The following is a 24,852-nucleotide window of genomic DNA, read 5'->3' as shown; positions in this document are numbered from 1 at the left end:
CTTGTCAAACATCCAACACCATTATAATTGATTAATATAGTGCTTTTCAAACATTATTTTAGGCACCATCATATTTTGTTACAGCTCAACATCTCATTTCGATTATTAAACATCATATAATAACTTTCATCATTATATTAAGGAATAAGTGATGCAATATAATGTACTTGTTGAACAATTTAATATAATATTAGGCTCATTATATTCACCATTGTATAATATTTACATTATATAGTTTCTACTACTAAGTATATTATGTTCAAGAGTAAAAATAACATATTAAAATAAGATTAATATCATAACTCATACAATGACAATCAATAATAAAAAATTATTATACTTAATATTTCAATCATTTTTTCTAATATTGATGGTTGGGACCCATTTTTAGTTTGTCAATATTTTCTTTAGTTTTCATTACACCATCATCATACATACTTATAAACCTAACATTTTTTCTTGAATCTCATTCATTTGAAACCCCTATTCTTTTTTCCTTTCACCACGTTCATTTGAAACTCCCATGACTTTTCAATTTCTTTATAATAATAATAATAATTTGGTAATTAGGTTAAATAAATATCAAATCTAAAGTGTATTCATATATAAACTAAATTTCAATATTAAAATAATATCTTTAATTCTATTTATAAAATTATGTTTTTTAACTTTTAACATATTAATTTATTAGTTTTAATATATTGTTGAATGTAAATCATTATCATTTTAAAGGTATATTTTTGAACAATTTGTATAAAATACTTAAATTATTAATTAAAATATAACATTATAGACTCAACTTAAATAAAAAATTTATTTAACTTAAACAACCCAAAGATTATTTTATAAATAGTTAAAAGTGATAAATTGTAGTGTATTTCTAATAATGATTGTAAGTTGGTTAATAATGTTAAGTAAATATCAAACCTAAAGTGTAATCATAAATATACTAAATTTCAATTTTAAAATAATATCTTTACTTCTATTTATAAAGTTATGTCTTTAAATTTTAACATATTATACTTAATTTATTAGATTTAAAATGTTGTTGCATGTAAACCATTATCAGTTTAAAGCTGCAATTTTTGAACAGTTTGGACAAAATACTTAAATTGTTAATTTAAATATAACATTACAGTGTCAACTTAAATATAATGTTCAGTTCCACTAAAAAACCAAATAATATTTTGTAAATAGTTAAAAATGAAAAATTATAGTGATAAATGCAAAAACTAAATTGTAATATTAGTTTAGCTAAAATATTTCCTAAATATATTTATATAATCGTTAAAACTTTTCAAATAAGTAGCTTAAAATAACTTATAGTAACAATAGTTAAAAATAACTCTATATAAATGATTATATTGTTACCTTTAAAATCAAAAAATAATGTTTGATGTTTTAAATAATTATAATAATAGAAATTAAACATTAAGCAAATAAATGTTAAAAAATTAGTTAAAAATAACAACTATAAATAATATTAAACCATATATAATATTTAGTTTTATTGATGTGTAACTCGCGAGTAGAAGTCATTCAAACGATTGAGATTATAACGTTATAATAGATTTACATATTATCATATAATTCAAAATAATCAATATATTATATTAAATTAATATACAAATTATTATATCAAATTGAACAACAACGTTAGTGTTATATTTTAAAAAATATATATTTGTAAAAACTTCAACTATATAGGTGTTTCTGCGCATTACAATGTCAACTCAAATATAAATTTCAGTTCCATTTAAAAAAAAACTAAAGAATATTTTGTAAATAGTTAAAAGTGATAAATTGTAGTGATAAAAACAAAAACTAAATTGTAATTTCAATTTAACTAAAATATTTCTTAAATATATTTTTATAATCGTTAAAAGTTTCTAAATAAGTAGCTTAAAATAACTTACAATAACAATAGTTAAAAACAACTCTATATAAATGATTATATTGTTAGCTTTAAAATAAAAAAAACAATGTTTGATGTTTTAAATAATTATAATGATAGAAATTAAAACATTAAGCAAATAAGTTTTAAAAAATTAACTAACAATAAAAACAACTATAAATAACATCAAATCATATATTATAGTTAATTTTATTCATTTGTAACTCGCAGGTAGAAACCATTTAAACGATTGAGATTATGAAGTTATAATAAATGTATATATTATCATATAATTCAAAATAATCAATATATTATATCAATTTAGTATATATAAATTATTATATCAAATTTAACAACAATGTTATTGTTATATTTAAAAAATCATATATTTATAAAGACTTCAACTATATAGGTGTTTCTGCGCAACGCGCGGGCATTCGCCTAATTGGAATATATTTCAACGCATTGTCATATTTGATTTAACACTGAACTAGATCTCAACGTTATTTAAAGATAAATAAACAAATTATGTCATATTAGATGTCAATATGTTTTAGATATTTTATATAATAGATGTCAATCACATATGATTCAATTTCATATAAAAATATACATGGTTAAAATCTAAAGACAACCCAAAAAAAACCTACCGAGTAGAATGTAATTTATTTATTTATAAAGTATAATCTACCTAAAAAGTAAATTGAACTGGAATTTTGTTAATTTAAAAAGGCAGTGAGACTAGAATCTCTTTAGTGAAGTTCATAATTTCATATATATAAAACATCAAAATTATAAAATAAAATGGGCCAGAACATATCTATCAAGCCCACGTAAACCACAATCACATTAAACCCTAGCGCTCTCCTATTTATTCCATCCACCGGCCACATCTTTCTTCAACAGCGAAGCATGATTCTAGGTTCTAATTCTTCCTTTTCTTTTTATTTATGTATACTTCGATTTTTTTTCTTTTGTTCATGTTATTCGCCATTAAGATAATCTCTAAAACATCTGATGTTTAACGAGTAGTTTACTTATTAATTCTGGATTAGTTAAGAAGCAGAGATAGTGTGTATCGGCGTTGTGCTATTTGATGCACTTTGACTGAAAGAGTTCTCTGCAACATTAATGTGACATGGGAAAGGTGGGCAGTTGTGCTCCATTTTTCTTGATTGGATTCTTCAACAATCATTTTTCCCATATTCTATCTTCTAATATTATCATACTAATCCACTATTTTTTTTTCTCGAATTGTTAAGTTGTGAGATTTTGATTTAGGTTTTAAGGCTAGAATACGGATTTTCAACAAATTTGTTGTGTTTATGCATTTTTAAATAAATAGCGGCTAATTCTTTTAAGTTCTAGATATTTGTTTTTCTGTCCAATATCAATTTAAACATGTCAAGTTAAATCATTCAAATATGTTTTTCTTAGTACAACCATTTTTACTAGGTTTTTTTTTATGGTTATGATTCATTATTTTGATGAGTTGATACAAGATTGTTATGATGTACGTCGTTATTTTTTTTGATAATGCGATTTTTTCCGTTTTGTGGTTGCATAAATTACATCAATGGATCAAAATCCAAATACCCTTTCACCAAATCTGAACTCAAACCTAAAACATGTAAGATTTCCTATGGTATTTGCTTGATATTAGTCTTAATTTAATTTTACTCAACGCTGCAATTTCTTACCTCACATTCATTGTAATTTCATCACGATATTTCTAATGAATTGTTTATGGGACTATGATAAAATTTTAACAAAACATTTTCTGGTTTTATCATTTTGTATTTCAAACACAAGCAACCTATCAAGCAACATTTATTCAATAACAACCACTTGCTATCGTTGGTAGAAATTGTTGATGAAACTTAAGCGGACCAAGTTGAAATCAACGTTGTTTTTCTTCATATGAACTTTTTTTCAGTATGAAAATTTATGACCATTTTTCTTAAAGGCATTTGTTTTTCATATCATTTTCCATCAATGTTGATTTTTGACGTAGTGCTCCATGATTTTGCTAATGCAATTTTCTCCTGTATTGTCTGACTATATCCCCCTTTAGGTATCTTTGGTTTTCTTTTTTCTACTGCCTAAAGCTTTTTCCATTTAGTTTCGTTATCATTCCCTACCAATATTCTCTACCGATGTTTGTGTGTGATAGCTAGGAGTTGCTTAAAAGATTATTTGTTTTTGGAATTTTAATATGAACGATGATGAACCAAAAATGTTTTTTGGAATTTTTTGAAATAGTTTTGATGGAATACCAATTGTGGCGAACCTTGGGTAAGTAAAATAAAATAAGACTTGTATTTAGCAAAAATCATGCTGGGTAGGAGATGATTAGGTTTAGGATTGAGGAGGGGTGTTTTGGTTTTGATCAATTGATATAGTTTGTGTAATTCCGTAGCAGAAAGAAAGAGATGAAATTGCTTAAAACAAGTTTTAAGCTATGTAATTTTAGGTTAAAAATGAGCAATTAAAAAATAAATGACATTCAATGGTCATAATATGACCATTGCCTGTGGCGTTCCTTTGAGTTGCTTTTTCGACGACAAAAAAGGGCGATAATCTATTGGCATGGCAAAGACGTGGAGGTTGTGCCACTAAGGCACCCTCCATGACATTTGTCCCCAAATATGGATCAACCTTACAACTGATCCTTAGGCTACATCCTCCATGACATTTGTCCCCAAATATTGATCAACCTTACAACTGATCCTTAGCCTATACTTAGCCTATAGGGAGTGGTAGCCCTCATTGCATTTTGTTAATTTTTTTTTTTATTGTTATGCATTTTTTTGTTTGCCACATCACTTACAATATATTAGCATTAATAGGAAGTGGTAGCATCCCTAATATTTTTTCTTCATTTTTTTTAAACATAAATACATTTTATTTTTTAATACAAAAACATTTTATATTAAACAATTTTTCATTTTAAAAAAAAAAATAAAGACTCTAAACGAAAGTTTAAAAAAATGAAAAATAATAAAGTTGAAAAAATGAAAAATACTATTGGAAACGATTTGTGGGGATTGAAACTTAATGGTTTATTCTCAATTCTCAGTCCCCTTTCTTTTTTCAACAAATTAAATCCTGTTTTCAACAAGTAGGGTTTCAGCAAACACAATTTTGCTTTCGGCCGAACAGTCCTATTTTTTGTATCTGGAGATGTTAATGACGGCAGCAAAGACGGAGAAGAAAGAAGATGAGGTGAGCTAAGTCAAAAGTCAATGAGCACGTGCTCAAAACCTGTTTCAGCTCTCTTATGCAACGTGTACAAGACCTGTTCATAGTCAAACATGTGTACCAAATAATTAGGACTTCAGTTGTATTCTGCTGTATATATTCCTTTGTTGTAATTAATGTTGAGATAAGGAATTCAGCTTCAGTTTACTTCTAAAATATAACTATATATTGTATCAGTGCTCAGATAAATTATTTTTCTCTCCTTGGTGTTCCTTCTCCATGGCGACAAATCAGAACATTTTAGGGCTTGCTACCAATTCGTCTTTTCAAATCCCCACAATCAGCATAAAGCGAGAAATCTCTAACTATTGTCTATGGCTTACCACTATTGTATAAGCCATAGAAACCTTGATCTTGAATCCTTTGTTCTTGATCCCAAACCACTGGCTAAAACTTTTACGATTGAACGTCCAGATTCAACACCCACCATTGAAGCTAACCCAGAGTACCAATTGTGGAAAAACGTGATCGTTATGTGGTTTTGTGGCTGAAATCGACCCTCTCCGAACGTGCCCTGGCGATTGTCGCTCGTTCAACCTCTTCTCATCTTGCTTGGACTACTCTCAACAAAACTTTGCAAGCCCAAACCAATGCTACACGTATGGCTATGAAGACCCAACTTCAGAATATGTCAAAAGGCTCGCTACCCATGATTGAATATTTTGAAAAGAAACATGCTATTGCCGACTCCTTGGCCGAGAACCTTAATCCGATTTCTACAGAAGACCTTATTGGATACATCCTCAATGGGCTCGATTCCTCCTATGGCCCATTCACTGTGGCCTTTATGATGAAAGATTCTAATCCCTCCGTTAATGACCTAATGGGATTACTACTCCACGAAGAAGCAAGACTCGAACAGGAGCATCTTCGCCAAACAATTGCATTTCCTTCTTCATCCAATACCTCCGCCCCTTTAGCTCTCAATGTGAATCAGAATCAGCGCAGGTACAACTCCAACAGTTTTGCGCATTGTTTGGCTTAGCTTTTAAAAGCTAAAAAGTTCTTTTCCAAAAAGTTACAAAAAGTCAGAAAATCCTGACTTTTCCAAAAAATTGATTTTCCTTGTATTAAAACTCCAAAAGTTACTAGTTTGCCAAACATCTTTTTGTTTTTTTCTTTTACAAAAAGGACTTTTGGCTGTGAAAAGCTAAGCCAAACACCCCCTTGGTGTCTCATCTACTCAATCTTCCGGCAACCGCTCTTCTGACTCCCGACGTCGACGCCCTCAATGTCAATTGTGCAACAAACCGGGTCATGAAGCCATAGACTGTTGGCAAAGGTCCAATCAGATCGACTATCCATCCCGACGGCCGAATCCAAGAACTTCACAAGCTTCTCAAGCTCATATGGCTCAGTATCACAGTCCATCCATAGTTGCTGATCCGTCATGGTATTTCGACTCCGGTGCAACAGATCATGTGGCTCCCGATCTACAGAAAATGAATGTTGCAGAGGAACAACATGGCACAAACAAACTTCAAGTTGGGAACGATACAAACCTACCTATCTCTCATATTGCATCTACTTCTATTCATAATCTCAAATTGCCAACTGTTTTGATCGTTCCTCACATTACCAAACTTCTTCTTAGTGTTTCTAAACTCACCAATGGCAATAATATCTACATGGAATTCTGGCATAAACACTATGTTGTTAAGTCATTGCAGGGACAAACACTCCTCAACGGGGACATCAATGATGGCCTTTATCGTCTTCCTTCTTCACTCAATAAAGCACCAAATAAATCATCCCCTACCATGGCTTTCACGGGCATTCGAATTAATGTCCATGGCAGGCAGAAACGTTTAGCGCATCCACATGCTCCTTTCCTTAGAAGATTGCTTTCCTCCTTCAAGCTACCAATATCGTCAACTAAAATTTCCCAGTGTTTGTGACTCATGTCAACTGGGGAAAAGTCATCGACTTTATTTACCTTCTTCTCATGTAGCTTCTAGTAAACCTTTTGATTTAATTTATTTAGATGTTTGGGGCCCTTCCCCTTTCTTTTCTATGAATGGAAACATATATTTCTTATTATTTGTTGATTTTACAAAATTTATATGGATTTACTTTCTGTCCTATAAATCAAAAGCCTTTTCTACCTTTGTGCAATTTCACCAAATGATTAAAACACAATTTTCAACTGAAATCAAAAGCATTCAGTCCGAATGGGGAGGTGAATATCGCTCCTTCTCCTCCTATCTAACCACACATGGAATCAATCATCGTGTTTCTTACCCATACACCCAAGAACAAAATGGGGCGGTTGAGAGATGTCACACCCCAAAACCATGAATGGCGGAAACATTCTGGGGCGGATGACATCATGTATAGTATCACAACAATGAATAATAGTAAACAAGCAACAACATCATCCATTGCATTAATAATATAATTTTATACATGTGTGTTCTGTCAAAATTATAGACACCAAAATATACATATCAAAATAAAAGAAGAGTCTTGAACGAACTCCATCTTCTCAAAAAAACTGGCACCTGTACCTGTCTACTGGTGACCTGAGAATACAAGTTATTTTGAAAGCGAGTATCAGCTTTAAGCTGGTGAGATCATAAGTATATTAATGTCTGTGTTTGTATGAAAACATTTGTAAGATGTTTCGTAAGCTGTTTTGTACAATGTTTTGTAAAATGTTTGAACTCTCCTAGAAAACCCTATGTTTCCTACTAACTGCAGCCTTCTACCAAGGCATCTAGTGTCTGTGCGTGTGTCTCTTGTAAGAGTGTGTGTTTTCGCAATTCTGACTATCATTAACCAAAAAGATAGTTTTTACATTACCGTGCATCGTGTGAATATTCACGAAGTGAATGTAATGGAAAAATATTATAGTACAGTAGTATTTGTAATAAGTGACTACCGTTGTACTAACTACCTTAAAACAAAAGGTGGTCAAAGTAACATGTGATCGACTTGTATCCTGCTACCGACTCTAGTAAAACGACGATGTAAGATGCCGTAAGAAATGACATTTGGCACCCGTAGAATTGCAAGTCCCACTGTAGCGAGCAACAAGGTATAGGATAGTCAATCCAGTATAGATCTATACGCAATCTCATACACTCCCCAATAAAGGAGATTTTGGATACAAAAACGGTCATGGCAGGAAGTGTCATGACCCGTTTAATAGTTCACATAACTGCATGAAAGTACATGTAATGAATGTGCTAACTGTTAAGTGTAGTCTTTCTCTATCTAGCCTGTATGTACTATAATGTTCTGCGTGTGCTAGCTGTAATGTATGTTCTCTCTCTATCTAACATGTATAGTAATGTACTGTGTGTACTAGTTGTATTGTGTGTTCTCCCTATCTAGCATGTATAGTAATGTACTGTGTGTACTACTCGTACTAACTAATGAATGAACTGACTCATTATATGTTTCATTGTGTTAGTAATAGTACTAGTATCTTCCTGTGCTACCCCTATGGTAGCTCACTAGTAATGTATGATCATGTTCGTGAAACCCTTGCTACCCAAAGGTATGGAACTGGTTGAAAGAACTTTTATGTCTATATATGTATACATAATATATAACTAATATTTAGACGACCTTCAGACGGATAACCGATGCCCTACAGCTACATCCCAACGAAGAAAATGAGATAAAGCGAGCTGGACTTCCTAATCCCTTTAAACATTGTTTATATAACTATACATACATAGGCATGCATTTGATAATAAGCATAAAAGAGTTCAAGTAAAAGTATTTGACAAGTATAAGAGTTTGTAAAACAATTTGAAGTAAAACAGTTTAGTAAACAGTTTGAACAGTAAGAAAATCACTGGTTTTGTAGTTATTAATCTCATGTGATTGATATAATAACTATAACTATTCAACTTGTATTCCCCCCGTAAAAGCATTTAAAAACATTTAAACCGTTGATTAAGGGGTGAGTGGTACGGATGAACTGAAGATGTAGGATTGCTAGGTGTCAAGTGAAGTCTTGAACACACTCTGTGATCCTAGTTAACATATAATATCACATATATGTATCCAATTAGTCTTTAAACAACTAATAAACAAATTCAAGACACCCTAGGACATGCTAAACACCTTAAACAAGTGTTATAAGTTTCAAGGATTGCATCTAAGTGTTGTAGGGAAGGGCTAGTGTGCTTGGGGTTCAAGGAAAACTCCATTAGGGAGTTTACGGTTTTGTGGTCATAACCAAAAGAGTTTACGGTCGTAAACCCTTGAGTTTACGGCAGTAAGCTCACACTCTTTTTAACCACATGTTGTTTGAAGCCTTCTAAGCCAATCCAAGGATTCCTACTTCATGTTTAAGCCTTAGGAAGTGTTTTGTGGCATCAATACACTCATAAATGGAGTTTACGGCCCATGGACCATTTCTCCATGAGTTTGTTGCCGTAACCTCCTATGGAACACAGTTTTATGATGTTTTCAAGTCCTAAACACTTCAAGGTAATAGCCTAGGTTAGATTCTAGGCAAAAGGAAGGAGTATGGGCCATTTATACCCACTTTGGGGTGTTTACGGTTTTGGGAGATCCCCAGACCGTAAACACATATAAATGGGAGATTTAGGTGCTTTTCATATGATAAACACATCAAGGAAGGATCTAGACAAGTCCCTAAGGCATTGTGAAGGACTAAGGCACCCTAAGGCACCTTACTTGGTGTTTACGGTTTTGGGAAGTGTTCTTGGGACACTTCCTTGACGTAATGATGTATAACAAGCCTTACAATACACTAGGGTAGGAATACTTACTAGTTGGAAGCTTGAAATGAGCTAAAAGTCCAAGAACACTAGTGTGTGTTCTTGGTGTTTTGGAAATCTAATCAAAACACAAAAATGGATGGATGAAAAGATGTATAAACACTAGTTGTTATGATATATCAACTAATCAAGTCGAGAAATACTTACGTTTTCGGGAAATCGGGTGAAAATCGGGATGATAGTTGAGAGTGTTTGGGAGTTGTTCTTGAGAGTGGAAATGAGAAGTGAAGTGTTTTGGGGAGTAAACTCATGCTTAAGCATGAGTTTACGGTTTTTGGAGTAATTTACGGCCCAAACATAAAAGTTTGGCCGTGAACTTCTAAGCTACGTGGTACTCGCCGTTTTGAAATTTCAAGACTCGAGACGGCACATCCTTTCACCCGTTCGTTTAAAGAATAAGTATTATAATAGTCAAACAAACTTTAAATTTGTTAAAAACAAATAGAAATGAAATTGACTTATAATATGAAGTGATTGACTTTTAGGGTTTGACCGAATGAAAATTTCGGGTTGTCACATCATCCCCCCGTTAAAAGGTAATTTCTTCCCGAAATTAAAGTCTAAGCAAATAAAGTATTTACAGATAACTAAGCGAATAGATGAGGATATTTCAATTTCATTTGATCCTCGCGCTCCCATGTGAATTCCGGTCCCCGTTTGGTGTTCCAGCGAACCTTCACAATCGGGATGCGGCTTTGTTTCGTTTGCTTGACCTCTCGGTCCATGATCTCTACTGGTTCCTCCACGAAGTTGAGGCTCTCGTTGATCTCGATCTCGTCGAGTGGAATAACAAGAGTCTCGTCGGACAGACACTTTTTCAAGTTCAATACGTGGAAGGTAGAATGCACGTTATTGAGTTCGCGCGGTAAGTTAAGTTTGTAAGCTACATGGCCGATTCTTGCGAGAATCTCAAAAGGCCCAATGTACCTTGGATTTAGCTTTCCACACTTTCCGAAGCGTATCAATCCGTTCCGGGGTGAGACCTTCAATAGAACACGGTCACCCACTTGGAATTCCAACGGTTTCCTACGTTTATCAGCGTAGCTTTTCTGTCGGTCTCTGGAGGCTTTCAATCGTTCACGGATTTGAACGATCTTCTCCGTCGTTTCCCGTATGATCTCCGGACCCGCGAGAGTGCTTTCAGGAATTCGTCCTTTAGCTAACTGGGTATCACCCACCTCAGCCCAGCACAGAGGGGATCTGCACTTTCAACCATAGAGGGCCTCGAATGGAGCAACCTTTATGCTCTTGTGATAACTGTTGTTGTAGGAAAATTCGACAAGGGGTAAATGAGTATCCCATGCTTTCCGAAAGTCTATCACACAGGCTCGCAACATATCTTCCAAGGTTTGGATAGTTCTCTCACTTTGCCCGTCGGTCTGTGGATGGTAGGCTGTACTCATGTCCAGCCTAGTTCCTAGGGAACTTTGTAACAACTCCCAGAACCTCGAAGTGAATCTACTATCTCTGTCCGAGATAATGGATAAAGGAACACCGTGCAGTCGTAAAATATCTCTAATTTAAGTCCTTGTAAGTTTCTCCATCTTGTATGTTTCTTTGATCGGCAGGAAGTGTGCAGACTTGGTCAATCGGTCGACGATGACCCATATGGTATCAAGTCCACCCGTTGTCTTGGGCAACTTGGTTATGAAATCCATAGTTATCCGCTCTCACTTCCATTCTGGTATCTCAGGCTGTTGTAATAGACCGGAGGGTTTCTGGTATTCGACCTTGACCTTTGGCATTTACTCACGAAGGTAGCAATCTCTGCTTTCATGTTCGGCCACCAATATAACTTTTTGAGATCCAGATACATCTTATCTGATCCCGGGTGCACGGAATAACGAGTTTTGTGCGCCTCGTTCATGACCAAGTCTCTGAAACCACCGAGCTTCGGGGTCCAGATCCGGTCCATGAAATAATAAGCTCCGCCACCCTTAACCTCCAAGTTCTTATCCATCCCTCTTAGGGATTCACCCGCCACCTTTTCAGGCTTCAAAACGTCGAGCTGAGTTGCCTTAATTTGTGTGGACAAGTGTGAATGGATAGTCATAGTCAATGATTTGACTCTACGACCAGAATATTCCTTCCGACTCAGGGCGTCAGCTACTATGTTGGCTTTACCCGGATGATAACGAATTTCACATTCGTAATCACTGAGTAGCTCGACTCACCGTCGTTGTCTCATGTTGAGCTCCTTATGGTCAAATATGTGTTGTAAGCTCTTGTGGTATGTGAAGATAGTACTTTTCGTTCTGTACAAGTAATGTCTCCAGATCTTTAGAGCAAACACAACTGCTCCTAGTTCAAGATCGTGGGTCGTGTAGTTGACCTCATGTGTATTTAGCTGTCTCGAGGCATAGGCGATGACCTTACCTCGCTGCATCAGAACACATCCGAGTCCTTGATTCGACGCATCGCAATAGACGACGACGTCTTCTATTCCTTCTGGAAGGGATGGTATTGGTGCGGTGCACAAGGCTTGTTTGAGCGTTTGGAATGCTCTTTCCTATTTCTCTTCCCAGTCAAAGGCCACGCCCTTCTGGGTCAGTGTTGTCAGAGGTTTCGCTATGCGGGAGAAGTTCTGAATGAACCTACGATAGTAGCCAGCGAGGCCTAGAAATTGACGAATTTCTGTAGGCGTCTTCGGTGCTGACCAGTTCTCAATGGCCTTGATTTTGGAATGGTCCACGTGTATACCTTCTTCGCTAACCACGTGCCCTAAGAATTCGACTCGTCGAATCCAAAATTCGCATTTCGAGAACTTCGCGTAGAGTTTCTCCGAACGTAATGTTTCGAGGACTTGACGCAGATGTTGACTATGCTCCTCCTGACTTCGAGAGTAGATAAGTATGTCATCGATGAAGACGATGAAGAACTGATCCAAGTAAGGACGACACACCCTATTCATTAAGTCCATGAATACAACGGGTGCGTTTGTCGATCCGAACGGCATCACTACGAATTCGTAGTGCCCATAACGAGTTCGGAAGGCTGTCTTTGGAACATCCTCCCCTAGCACTCGTAGTTGGTGATATTCGGATCTCAAGTCGATTTTTGAAAAGAAGTTCGCCCCTTGAAGTTGGTCAAATAAATCGTTGATACGAGGCAACGTATAACGATTTTTGACCGTTAGCTTGTTGAGCTCCCTGTAGTCGATGCACATACGAAACGATCCGTCTTTATTCTTGACGAATAAGACTGGGGCTCCCCAGGGTGAGAAGCTTGGTCTTATAAAGCCCTTGCTGAGCAGTTCGTTAAGTTGACCGGACAGTTCTTGCATCTCTGCAGGTGCTAGACGATAGGGCGATTTGGCTACTGGGGTAGCCCTTGGAACTAAGTCGATTCGGAACTCGACTTGACGTTGCGGAGGTAATCCTGGGAGTTCTTCTGGAAAGATGTCAGGAAAGTCGCGTACTACTAGAATGTTCTGAATGTCCTTCGTTTTTTGGCTCACATCGACCACATGAGCAAGGAATGCACGACATTCATTTCGCAAGAATTTCTGAGCTTGGATGCTCGAGATGATACGAAGGTTTGCGCCGGGTTTGTCGCCATAAAATACTAAGGTTTCGCCAGACAGCAGATTAAGGCGTATAGCCTTTTCGTAACACATGATATCGGCACGATGAAGACTCAACCAATCCATGCCGATAATTACGTTGAAACTTTTAATTGAGACCGATATGAGATCGATAGAAAATTAACGGCTATCTAAAGTTAGGGTACACCCTATGAATATACTGCTAGTGCTCTCTGTCTTTCCATTAGTCATTTCTACAGTGAACGGTTCATTAAGTGCTCGTGATTTTTGCTTAAGTAAATGAGCAAATTTCTAGTTCACGAAACTCCTCTCCGCTCCATTATCAAATAGAATGCATGCATAAGAGTTATCGAGGAGGAACGTACCAGTGACCACTGTGGGGTCGGCAACCGCTTCCTCATGGCCTATGGCCAAAACTCTTGCCGCTCCACCGGCAAACCCTGCCTTCGGGCAGTTTCTTTTGAAGTGGCCTACCTCGCCACATCCGTAGCAAGTTTGGCCTACTCCAGCACCGGGGGCTTGGTTGATTGGCTTCGCCGGAGCTTTACAGAAACGGACTGTGTGCCCCTTCCCATTGCAGTTCAGACACTGCATCTCCCGGCAGGCGCCAGCGTGATGGAAGTTGCACTTGTTGCACTTAGGCAAACTTCCAGCGTACTGCTTTACCGGAGTAGCAGCGGCAGGTGCTATCGCAGCATGTACTGCCACGACCTGCTGCTTTTTGGCAGCCTTTGCCTTCTTCTTGTCATCCCAAAACTTCTGCTTGGAGTCAGCGGTTCTTGCAGGTTCTGAGATGGCCAGGGTAGTTGTTGCGGCCGGGGTACGAACCCCATGGTCTATGAGCCGCTGTGCCAATCGCTTGGCACTATCAAATGTAGTGGGGTGTGATGCCAAAACATTTCCCTAGTACGGTGGCACCAGCCCCCATATGTATCTCTCGATCTTCTTTCCCTCTGAAGGAATCATGTTGGGACAGAGGGCCACCAGTTCACAGAACCTGGCGGTGTAGGCGACTACGTTGGAGCCCTTCATGGTTAGGCTCCATAGCTCTTCCTCCAGCTTTTGGATCTCGCCCCTCGGGCAGTACTCCTCAATCATGAGGTCTTTCAAAGTTTCCCAGCCCATAGCATTAGCCCCTATAAGAGATAGTGACTTAACATGGCTGTTCCACCATGTTAGGGCTTTCGTTTCGAAGGTGCAAGCAGCGAACTTCACCTTGCTCTCCTCGGGACAAGAGCAGATTTCGAAAACCGATTCGGTTTTCTCGAACCATTGCGAGAAGGCAATGACTCCGCTAGTCCCCTTGAAGGACAATGGCTTGCAGTTGGTGAAGTCCTTGTATGAGCACTCTTTCAAGCGCACCGGGATTTCACCATGAGTTGACAGGACAGGGGTTCCTCCTCCAATGGAACCAGATGAATGATATTGAGCCATGGCTGTAGCCACAGCTGCAGCTACAACAACATTTAAGGCTGTCGTGTCAAACTGAGGAGTAGGTGGTTGAGGAGGTGGTGTTTCGTTATTAGGGTTTCTCCTTGGATTTCCGCGAGACAGCATCTTTGATCTATAGTTTATGAAGATGAAAACATTGATAAGATTTCAATGGAAGGATTGATGAAAATGACTCATGGACTAACTCTCCATAGCCCAACGATACGATTTAATGGAAATCTAGAACTAATAGATGATCACATTTGGATAATAACTCCCATAAGATTAGGTACCTGTCAATATTACTGGAATTACAGATATAACAAGTTTATAAAAAATGGCCAACAGAAGTAGGCCTTACATCAACCAAAATGGGAAAATTTTGACAAAATTACAACCTAACCAAGACCTAACAGGCCTATGGTTTACAAAGATAGGGAATTAGACCAGAGTCTTTACATAACTAGGTTATATCCAAAAGAGAGAAGTTGATGAGAATCTATCGGCGACGACGACTACTAGAGTGAGTTCTTGATCCCGACAGAAGACGTTCTATGTCCCTCATGCGCCTGTCAGCTCTTGCTTGCTGAGCTCGAAGTTCTCTGACTTCAGCTCAGGTTTCAGCGAGTTCCCTGTGAAGAGCTGCATTGTGAACCAGAGCCCTTTCATGAGCAGACTCTAGTTGACGAATGCGGACAGTGTTAACACCAGAGTTGATGTCAATCTCCAAGACTCGATTGATAGATGATTGACCCAGTATCTGTTGGATTAGTGTCTAAGTCCATAACTATTTTGGTATGTACTTGACCCGATGGTGCATGGTCCTTTTGGGTTGCCTTCACCAAAGCAACTTGATAGGATGAATTATGGAGAGAAATGATTAATTATGATTTATTAATATATTATGAGAATAATATATTAAAGGATAAATCATATTGTTTAATTAATATTAGTCAAGAATTAATAAGAATTAAGTTTGTGACTAAAAGAGATTAATTAAACTTAAGGGACTGGAATTGTAATTATAAGATAATTGCAATTGGGCCATGGATTGCCTTATATTATAAGGTTGGACGAATTCTATGGGGAAACCCATTAGAAATCGTCCAAGGCCTTTAAGGAAAGGAGTCCATGGGTTGCTTAGGGCTTAAGCATCCAAATTAGGGTTTCCTTGTTAGATAACCCTAATAGCCTCACTATATATAGAACCCTTATGCCCCAAAAACGTGGACAAGCTTCCTTCTAGGGTTTCCACATGTTTTGGGCAACCTCCTTCTCTTTTCTTCTTCGTCCTCTTGCTCTTGGTGTTTGTGAACCATTAGAGGAGTGACATTTGTGACTCTAAGCTTTCTAAAGTCAATACAAGAAGGATTTGAGATTGTTATTGCTATATAACAATCAAGGTATGATCTAAACCCTAATTATATGTTATATTGATTATCATATGCTAGATATAGGGTTTATAGTCTTGGATAAATTGCATGTACAATAGAGAAACCTAGATCCAAGCATTAGGGTTTGTATGAGCACATAGGATGTTCTTATGGAAAAAACCCATCAGTGGTATCAGAGCCTTGATTGGTTTCTATTATATTGATGCCTTGTTTGTTTGTTCAAGCTGTAAAATCGATTTTTTGGCCCCCTGTCTGATGAACTCGGCCAGTTCCAATGTGGACTCGGCGAGTAGCTGCAACTCGGCGAGTCCATAAAGGAACTCGGCGAGTTCGAGCATCAGAAGGAGGCTGTTTCGGGGTTTTTGCCTATTTTGACTTAGGATAATTGCCATAATTGTTTAAAATTAATAAAATTCGAATTTTATTGATTCCGTATGATTATCCTTGTCAAATAAAAGATCTAATTAGATAACTGCCATAATTGTTACCTTATTTGATAAATGTTAAGTTATGGAAATTATTTGATCATTATCTTGCAAGAATTTGAACTAGATCTAATTAGATAACCACCAATTGTAGTTAATTGCCTTATTTGAATTATGTGATCTAGAATATTCTTGACAAAGTTTGGAAAAGTTTCAAATTAATCCCTTTAGGTTTTATAGTTTAAATTAGAACTTGAAAGTTTAGAATTTAAATAGTTGAAACCCTAATGTTTTGAAATGTTTCAAAACTTGCCCTCAAGTTTTGGAATTTAAAAGTTGATTAAAAGTTTAAATTAGGAATGTTAAATTCTAAAACCCTAGTATTGTTTTGAAAAGTTCAAATCACACCCTTATGGTTTTATTAATTAATTAAGGTGTGTAATTAAAAGAGGTTTAATAAATCCATAAAAGTTTAGGTTTACAATTTAATTGAATTAAAAGTATAATTGTTAAATTTGACCTCCTAGTATTTTAAAAGTGTAAAATACACCCTATACTATATATAACATTAAAAGTCTAACATTATATATATGGATGAGTAAAAGTCAGTCTTACCGTTAGTACGCCTCATTCACGAAGTTGGTCTATAAAGGGTGTTTAAGGAAATTGCCTATAAAATGGCGATTGAATGGGTATCCACTCTTACCCACCGCACTCTTGACTAGTGGAGGGTCGTTAGCCGAACGGGTAGGATAGGACAAAACCTTCCATTATAAGTATAATGAAGTACAAACGTAACTAAATGTTTTACAAATTCCCAATCTTAGTTACTTAGGCAAAAGTGAATTGATGCAATTCCATGAAATTACACTTTGTGCCCTTGCGAAAACATTAGTGGAGCGTGTGTGGTTTACCGGCACACTAAATGGTTCTAAGCAAAGGTAGCAAAGGGTGACTCAATGTTTGTCATAGTTCGGTGGAGCGTGTGTGGTTTACCGACACATCGAATAGGTGACTGTAACATGTGAGGGCACCATGTAAGTTTGCATGGTTATTCACACCCTCTTTGTGATCCTCGGCATCCCAGTCACAAACAAGAGGGGCATATCGAGATTTAAACATGCCATTGAAATGTTCAATGAATCTCAAAGGATCTAGGAGTTTTCATAGATTTAAAACTTAAATTTTTTTTTTTTTTCGTTTTTCATGGTGGAAAATTAGTGAATCGTCGTTCACTTACCTTCAAATATTCTGCAACTAGATTACGACATCCCTTTTTTAGGTTGTAGCGTATTGTGTTGGGTCCTAGCCTTAATATCTCATTTGGGTGATTTATTAAGGACTCAATCAATCAACTAACTTGAATTCGTTTTCTCCCGTTTTGTAGATGTCAAAGTACGACAACTATGGTCTTCCCAAATCCCATGGAACAAGCATTCCACATGAAGATGATATTCCACGATTCGATTGAGGAACAAGAGATCATGCTTCACTTCCTCCACCTCCTCTAATTATTCTCCCTAACCCACAAGTTCGAAGGCTTGAAAAGTTCAAGCTCACTCAAGCCCTTTTGGCAAGTAAACATAAAGAAAGAAAGTCGGTGTGTGCACACGTCCTAGGGATGAAGTCACACATTGATAGGTTAAGAATGTTGGGATCCGTTGTCTGCGAGGAGATGGCTGTTGACTGGGTTCTTCAATCACTTCCTAACTCATATAGTGAGTTCGTAAGAGAGTACTATATGATGAACTGCGACGTGACCCTTATAGATCTCACTTATATGCTTATTGTCGCTGAATCAACAATGGTTTGGCGCAATAGAAAAGCTAAGTTGATTGGTGAATCTGCCTTCAAGACCTCTATGGATATAGACAATGGCAACGAAAGACATGCTATGATCGAAAGGTTTGATCATAAGAAAAAGGCAATGTCTGAAGTAGTTCCATGTCCTGTTCCAAAAGAGTCAATTTGCTTTTATTGCCAAGAGAAGGGGCATTGGAGACGAAGCTGCCCTATTTACCTAAGAGATCTAAGAGATGGGAGAGTCAAAACGTATGGCTCTGCTTTTGGTAAAATCCATTGACTAACTCTTTTAAGCTTCTATTCTAGATTCTTAATACATAATGTGATAAGATTACAATTGATGTTTTGTAGGATCGAAGAAAAGAAAGGAAGATTAAGGGAAGAAGTGAGCAGAATCTAACCGTGAAGAAATGGATTTCAATCGCATTACTTGAAGATTAGATTCTTGAGCTACTACTTAGAGTTAGAATAAGATTGCTAAGAAAGATGTATTAACATAGTTTTTCAATGAATTTCATTGTAAGGACAAATTTTTCCGCAATAAAATAAATTATGATTTTAAATTGTTTATTTATCCTTGCAATGGCATGCATGAAAATTGATGTTTGAGGGTTTCTAATATTAGCAATAATGGATTTGATTCTTAATTATGTTGTTTGTGGAAATGTCGAGAATTTACCAAATAGGGAGAGTTTCTCATCGCCCAAGTTTCAATTGGACAGAAACTTGGAATCATGCAACTTGGTTGCACGATGAATGAGAAATTTCATATTTGGAAATTAGACTAATTCATTGACAAAGTGTCAAGTGAAGGACTAGGAGATCAAGTACACACAGTTGCGTGTTGATCAAGTCCACCACAAGAATAACAAAGATATTCGCCATGATTTACTAAAGGTTTAGTAAATATGATTATACTTATAAGATTAAGTGTAATTCTGAATTGATTGAAAGAGTTTAAATCAATAGCAGAACGAATAAGAAGAATCAAGTAGGCAGAAAGATAAAAGTTTCTCTATTCTAAGAAGAAGGGAGAGTACGTTTTATGCTTTATGATAGGTCTTAATGATTAAGAACCATATCTCAATGGATCCTCTAAGTGAGTCTTAGTGCAATTGTATGTCTAAGAAGAGGAATCAAGAATTGAAGAAATGGTTAAATTAGAAAGTCAATCATACTTCGTTCCAAAACAAGTCTTAGAGTTAAGATTGTGATATTGAGTGACAAGTATTAGGAAGGTTTATAACATTCATCAAATGTGGAAGGTTGTGATGTATTGGATAAGACAAAGACCAACTAGGACCAATTTATGAAGTGTTTTGATAAAAACTACACTAACTCTTGAATATTTGTTTGTCAAGAAATGTTTATTGACAAGAGAATCTTATATGTCAAGGAGTCAGTGGGAGTCTTAGTGATCTTGAAAGGTTTCAAGAACAAATCAAAATAAACCTTATCGATCATCACTAGCACACGAGTTGAGGTTTACAACCTATCGTGTTGACATTATTTTGTTTCTGTGCCGCTCCAATTAAGTTAATTATGCATGTGAGTTCTATGAGTTCTCATTTGAATGCATAAAAGGCAAGGACCTTGATCAATGAAAAGTACATTGATAGGAAAGGGTGAGCTGCTTAACTACTTGGAAGACATGGTGGGCAGCTGTGTTACCATAAGGCAAAAAAATCAAGATTAAGAAAGTTCGGTCCATATGAGTTTGAATTTATCGTAAACTTTGGTTTTAACAAATTCACATGGATAGGAACACATACACCATTAAAATCTAAGTGTCATAAGATTCTCTCCTTCATGAAAATGAGTGTGAGGAAATGCTTTCACTAATAGAGATTTTAAGAAGATAGTGATTGTGAAATTGTATTCTCGAATTCGATTATGGTTACGATATCCCTTTCCATAATTCGAATTGTGAGATTTGGCAATAGTCTGAATTGTTTAGACACACATATGAGCTATCTATGGCAAAGGTGTATAAGTTTAAGAAGCCTAGATAAAAGATTATCAAAGCATTAAGTATTAGAAACATGAACTTAAGAAATTCAATAAGTATTGTTTTTCTGGAAGATAAGCTGGTTTCTGAATACATGTCAAAGCTAGTGGGAGCATAAGTGTCATGTGTATAATAATCATCTTGATAGTGGGAGCATAAATGTTATGATTGTATGATTATTAAGGCAAGTATTGCAAGTTAGCAATATTAATTATAGAAAACAAGAGTCATACCTTGCAAAGTTGTAAGGGTTGAATAGTTGTTTTGCTATAATTAAGGGAGAGAATATTATGCTTCATTTCAAATTTAAAGGCTTAGGTTGTGGAGTGTTAATAAATTTAGTCAAGGATACATAGTGTGTTCTCAAAAATCGATTATGATTACGGCATTCATCTTCATAGTTCGAATTTTGAGAACGTAGTACATAAAATATTGTGGCAGAAGATTGATAAAGTATCAAATCTTTATGTAAGACATTATGCATCGTGTCCCATACGCTTCAGGTATAGGATCGATTGCAAATGCTATAATATTTGACCATTCTAAAATTTTCCAAATGTCTAGCACATTTAGAGGGGAAAAGGACAAGAATCGTTTTGACTAAGATAATTAAACAACTATCAAAGGACAATCCAAAGTTCGCCGAGGATTGGTCACTTGTGAGTAGTTGGAAGTATTGTATTGGATGGACCATATCGACATTATTATGAAAAGATAAGATTCTATTAAGAATGAGTTGTCGTATGGAAAATATGGAAACGTGTCCATATTGGGAATTGAAAATAGAAAATCTATGTCTAGATTAGAAACTTTTAGGCAAAAGGATGTTCAAAGGAATGTACTTTGAGTGAGGGACATCATATCTAAGGAATTGTATTGTAACAATCTCCGATAGAGAACTTTGTAATTTCATTGGCAATAGTCATTATGATTTTTTGTGCTATGACATTACAAAAGGATCATTGCATAAAATGTTAGAATCTAGCATATTCCATAAGTGGCAAGAATTTGATATTCTTTCACTTGTGAAAAAGGATTGGGAGTTGTGAAATGAGTATGATTGGAAATGTGTTCAATTTGATCTATTTCACAAAGTAAGAACCATAGGTAAACATTGTGTGCATGCTAGGAGCATGGGGCAAGTGTAGTAATAATTCAAGTAAGAAGTTGATTACCCGAAACAACAAATAATGAGTAATCGATATGGTGATAAATAAAAGGTGTTTTATTTATGCTCAAAGGTTTGAGGCCATATGGGATTAGTATTATTCTTGTGTTTCACTTTGCATGTTTTGACTTCCTGAATAAATTAATTGGTTGAGAACAGTCAAATTATTCGAACAGGCCATAGTCGTTCATATGTTGGAAGTAGGTATGAATAAAGACTGTCATGAATTGGTGTGTGGATTGTCTAAAGAGTATTAAACATAAGCAAATGTTTGCTGCAACTTTCATGAGTGCTTATGAATATGATTTGAGCATTGGATTAAACCCACGCTCACTTGGATCACTCCATGAATTATATCAAGAGTGGTTGGTGAGACGATAACATCTTATATTCTTGAAACCGAGATGTGTGAGTTGTATCTTGCAAATCGGTTGCATATTGATAATATGTAAACGCACCAGTAACTTGGTGTCATAAAACATATTGTTGTGTGTGATTCGGTGAGTGAGTGCAAGCGAGCATTGAATCAAAGTTTATCCGTTCCTTTTATCCAAAGTAGGATAAAAGCGATATCTTTGGGCCCCTCGATGATTTAGTGATGACAAACGTAAATGCTCGGCCGGGCTAGGGCTAATTTGATTTGTTCAATTAGTCAGTCGTCACAAATTGGAAGTCGAGAAATAGTACATAGAGAATGATTAGAAATCATGTCTTATATGATATCTAGAATGGAGGAATATATGATCCCTTATATAAAGGACACGCGTATCTGATAGGATCAGAGTTGACAGTGGCTTTGGAAAACTACGATTGCAGATCAGGATCTGAAGTCATACGCATAATAGTTATTAGACTTATCCAAGTGGGAGACTGTTGGATTAGTGTCTAAGTCCATAACTATTTTGGTATGTACTTGACCCGATGGTGCATGGTCCTTTTGGGTTGCCTTCACCAAAGCAACTTGATAGGATGAATTATGGAGAGAAAGGATTAATTATGTCACACCCCCGAACCAGACGGCGGAAACGTCCGCGGGCTATTGTGACTCAATTGAATACCATCACAATGAATATACATGAAACATAACATCATACATTACAAAGCATTGAAATGTTACAACTGGTAGCGTTTACATTCAGTACATTGATCCATGATATTACATGCCCAAAAGTAAATTGTTCGATACTAATTAAAACCACAGCAAGACGTTACTGAATACATATTTCCTTTTCGATTTACCTGTTACCTGAGAATACAAGTATTTTGAAAAACGTCAACATATGAAATGTTGGTGAGTTCATAAGTAATGTTTGAAATATAGTGGTTTGTATTATTTTGAAAATCACCAGAAAATCCGATATTTTCCGAAAAGAGCATAGTATAAAAAGTGTGAAGATCCGTAAGTATGCTTGTTTGTTTCTATAAATGTAAAAGTATAATTTGTAAAACTCGGTATGTAATCTCGTAGGTGTATTTATTGAAAACCCTAGGAAAACCCGATGTTTTCCTAATACTTTGCATCAAATGATTTATGTCTTGTTATTTCATTACGACGGGTGTATTCGTTGAGTCCCGGTGACGTTGGATTAATTATGGATTGTGAATTGTTATAAACACACATTAATGAAAATGACTAGTTTACAACCATACAAACGATCCCTTAGGCGTCGCTCGCACTATTCACTTAATCCAAACACCCGGACTTCTTGTAGCCCCATGACCGAGGAGGAAAAGAGGGCGCGATGTCCCGGTATTTTCCGTAAGTCGTTCAAGGCTATCGTGAATGCGAAGGGCCCTTAGCCCAACTCGCATTTGGTGAATTGTAACAACCGAAAGATACAACCAATTTTAAATTTTTCAAAAACATCTCGATTCCATTAAATCTTTACAAAAAGGTTTTCAATACAAAACATTTAACGTGTTCCCAGAATCACAATACTATGAAATCATGAGGAGCGGTACGATCACGCCTTTGCCTTGCCACAGTCTCCTGAACAACCTGAAAAACATGAAACCACAACTGTAAGCCCGAAAGCTTAGTGAGATATCCCTAAAATACCAACCACAAATACCATACACGCATAACATGCCATAACGTATCCGATCACAGATCAGCCATGCACTTCGGGTCTACTGTGGGACTGGTCCACCGCACCGGCCTACAGTCCACCTGGTCCACCCTCTGAGTCTATCCACATACATCAAGTCTACAGTATGATTGGTCCGCCCGCTCCCGGGCCTTCAATCCGCATGGTCTACTCTCTGAGTCTACAGTATGACTGGTCCGCCCACACCGGGCCTTCAGTCTATCAGGTCCACTCTCCGAGCCTTCGGCACGTCTGGTCCGCCCTTTCGGGGCCTACAACCTATCCGGACCGCTCGTTGGGCCTTCGGGACAACCGGTCCGCCCTGGGTATCTTGGCCTACAGCACACAGCAGGACCCGCCTCAACCTAACTCCAGTCCAAACAACCATGTGCACATATACATACAATCATATAGCAATTCACAGTCAACAAGCAGATCAAATAGATCACATAGCATATCATCATCCTAACCAGGATACCGACCTAACAGGTCACTAGCATAGCATCTCCCTATCTCTCAGGATACCGATCTCAATCAGGTCTCTAACATATACCATCCTAGCTCTTAGGATGCAACAAATCATAGCAACAACGTAACAACAACTACCCAGATCTCAATCCGATAAGGGCCGGCCTTGGTGCCTTAGACCCTGTTGATATAGTGAGGATAACTCACCTCGAAACTACCGACTGAACAGATAACCCAAGCTGCTCCGATCACTGATACGATCTCCACCACTAGACAACCACCAATGCACTGAACTCAAAACAATAATCAACAATTACCAAAATGCCCCTGGAAACCACAGGCCAACCCTTGGTCAAAGACAAGGTCAAAGTCAACCCCTGACTGACTCTACTCGCCGAGTCAACCCGATGACTCGCCGAGTCCCCATACTTAGAACTTCCCTCAATCCGCGACCTAACTCGCCGAGTCACCCCGAGACTCGTCGAGTTCAACAACTCTGAGTCCACTCGCACACAACTCACCGAGTCATCCCTTGACTCCCCGATTCTCGACTCGACCAGAAAAATATTGGGACTCTTCGACAAGACTCGCCGAGCCCAAGAACAGACT

The 24,852-nt window shown here is 36.7% G+C and overlaps 1 long non-coding RNA gene and 1 other non-coding gene across 2 annotated transcripts; both read left to right on the top strand.

Moving 5' to 3' along the window:
* The first annotated feature begins 2,604 nt into the window (after positions 1–2,604).
* LOC145102961 (uncharacterized) lies at positions 2,605–5,302 on the top strand. The gene is made up of 2 exons (XR_013706326.1): positions 2,605–2,816; positions 5,020–5,302. It is a non-coding gene; the product is annotated as an uncharacterized LOC145102961 (long non-coding RNA).
* Positions 2,954–3,102, top strand: LOC145049131 (small nucleolar RNA snoR135). Its single transcript, XR_013683245.1, has one exon. It is a non-coding gene; the product is annotated as a small nucleolar RNA snoR135 (small nucleolar RNA).
* Positions 5,303–24,852: the final 19,550 nt, after the last annotated feature.

Source organism: Lactuca serriola, chromosome 4 (genome assembly GCF_051521515.1).
Source record: "Lactuca serriola cultivar US96UC23 chromosome 4, Lser_US96UC23_V15, whole genome shotgun sequence".
NCBI lineage: Eukaryota > Viridiplantae > Streptophyta > Magnoliopsida > Asterales > Asteraceae > Lactuca > Lactuca serriola.
This window is presented reverse-complemented; position numbering and strand designations above follow the sequence as displayed.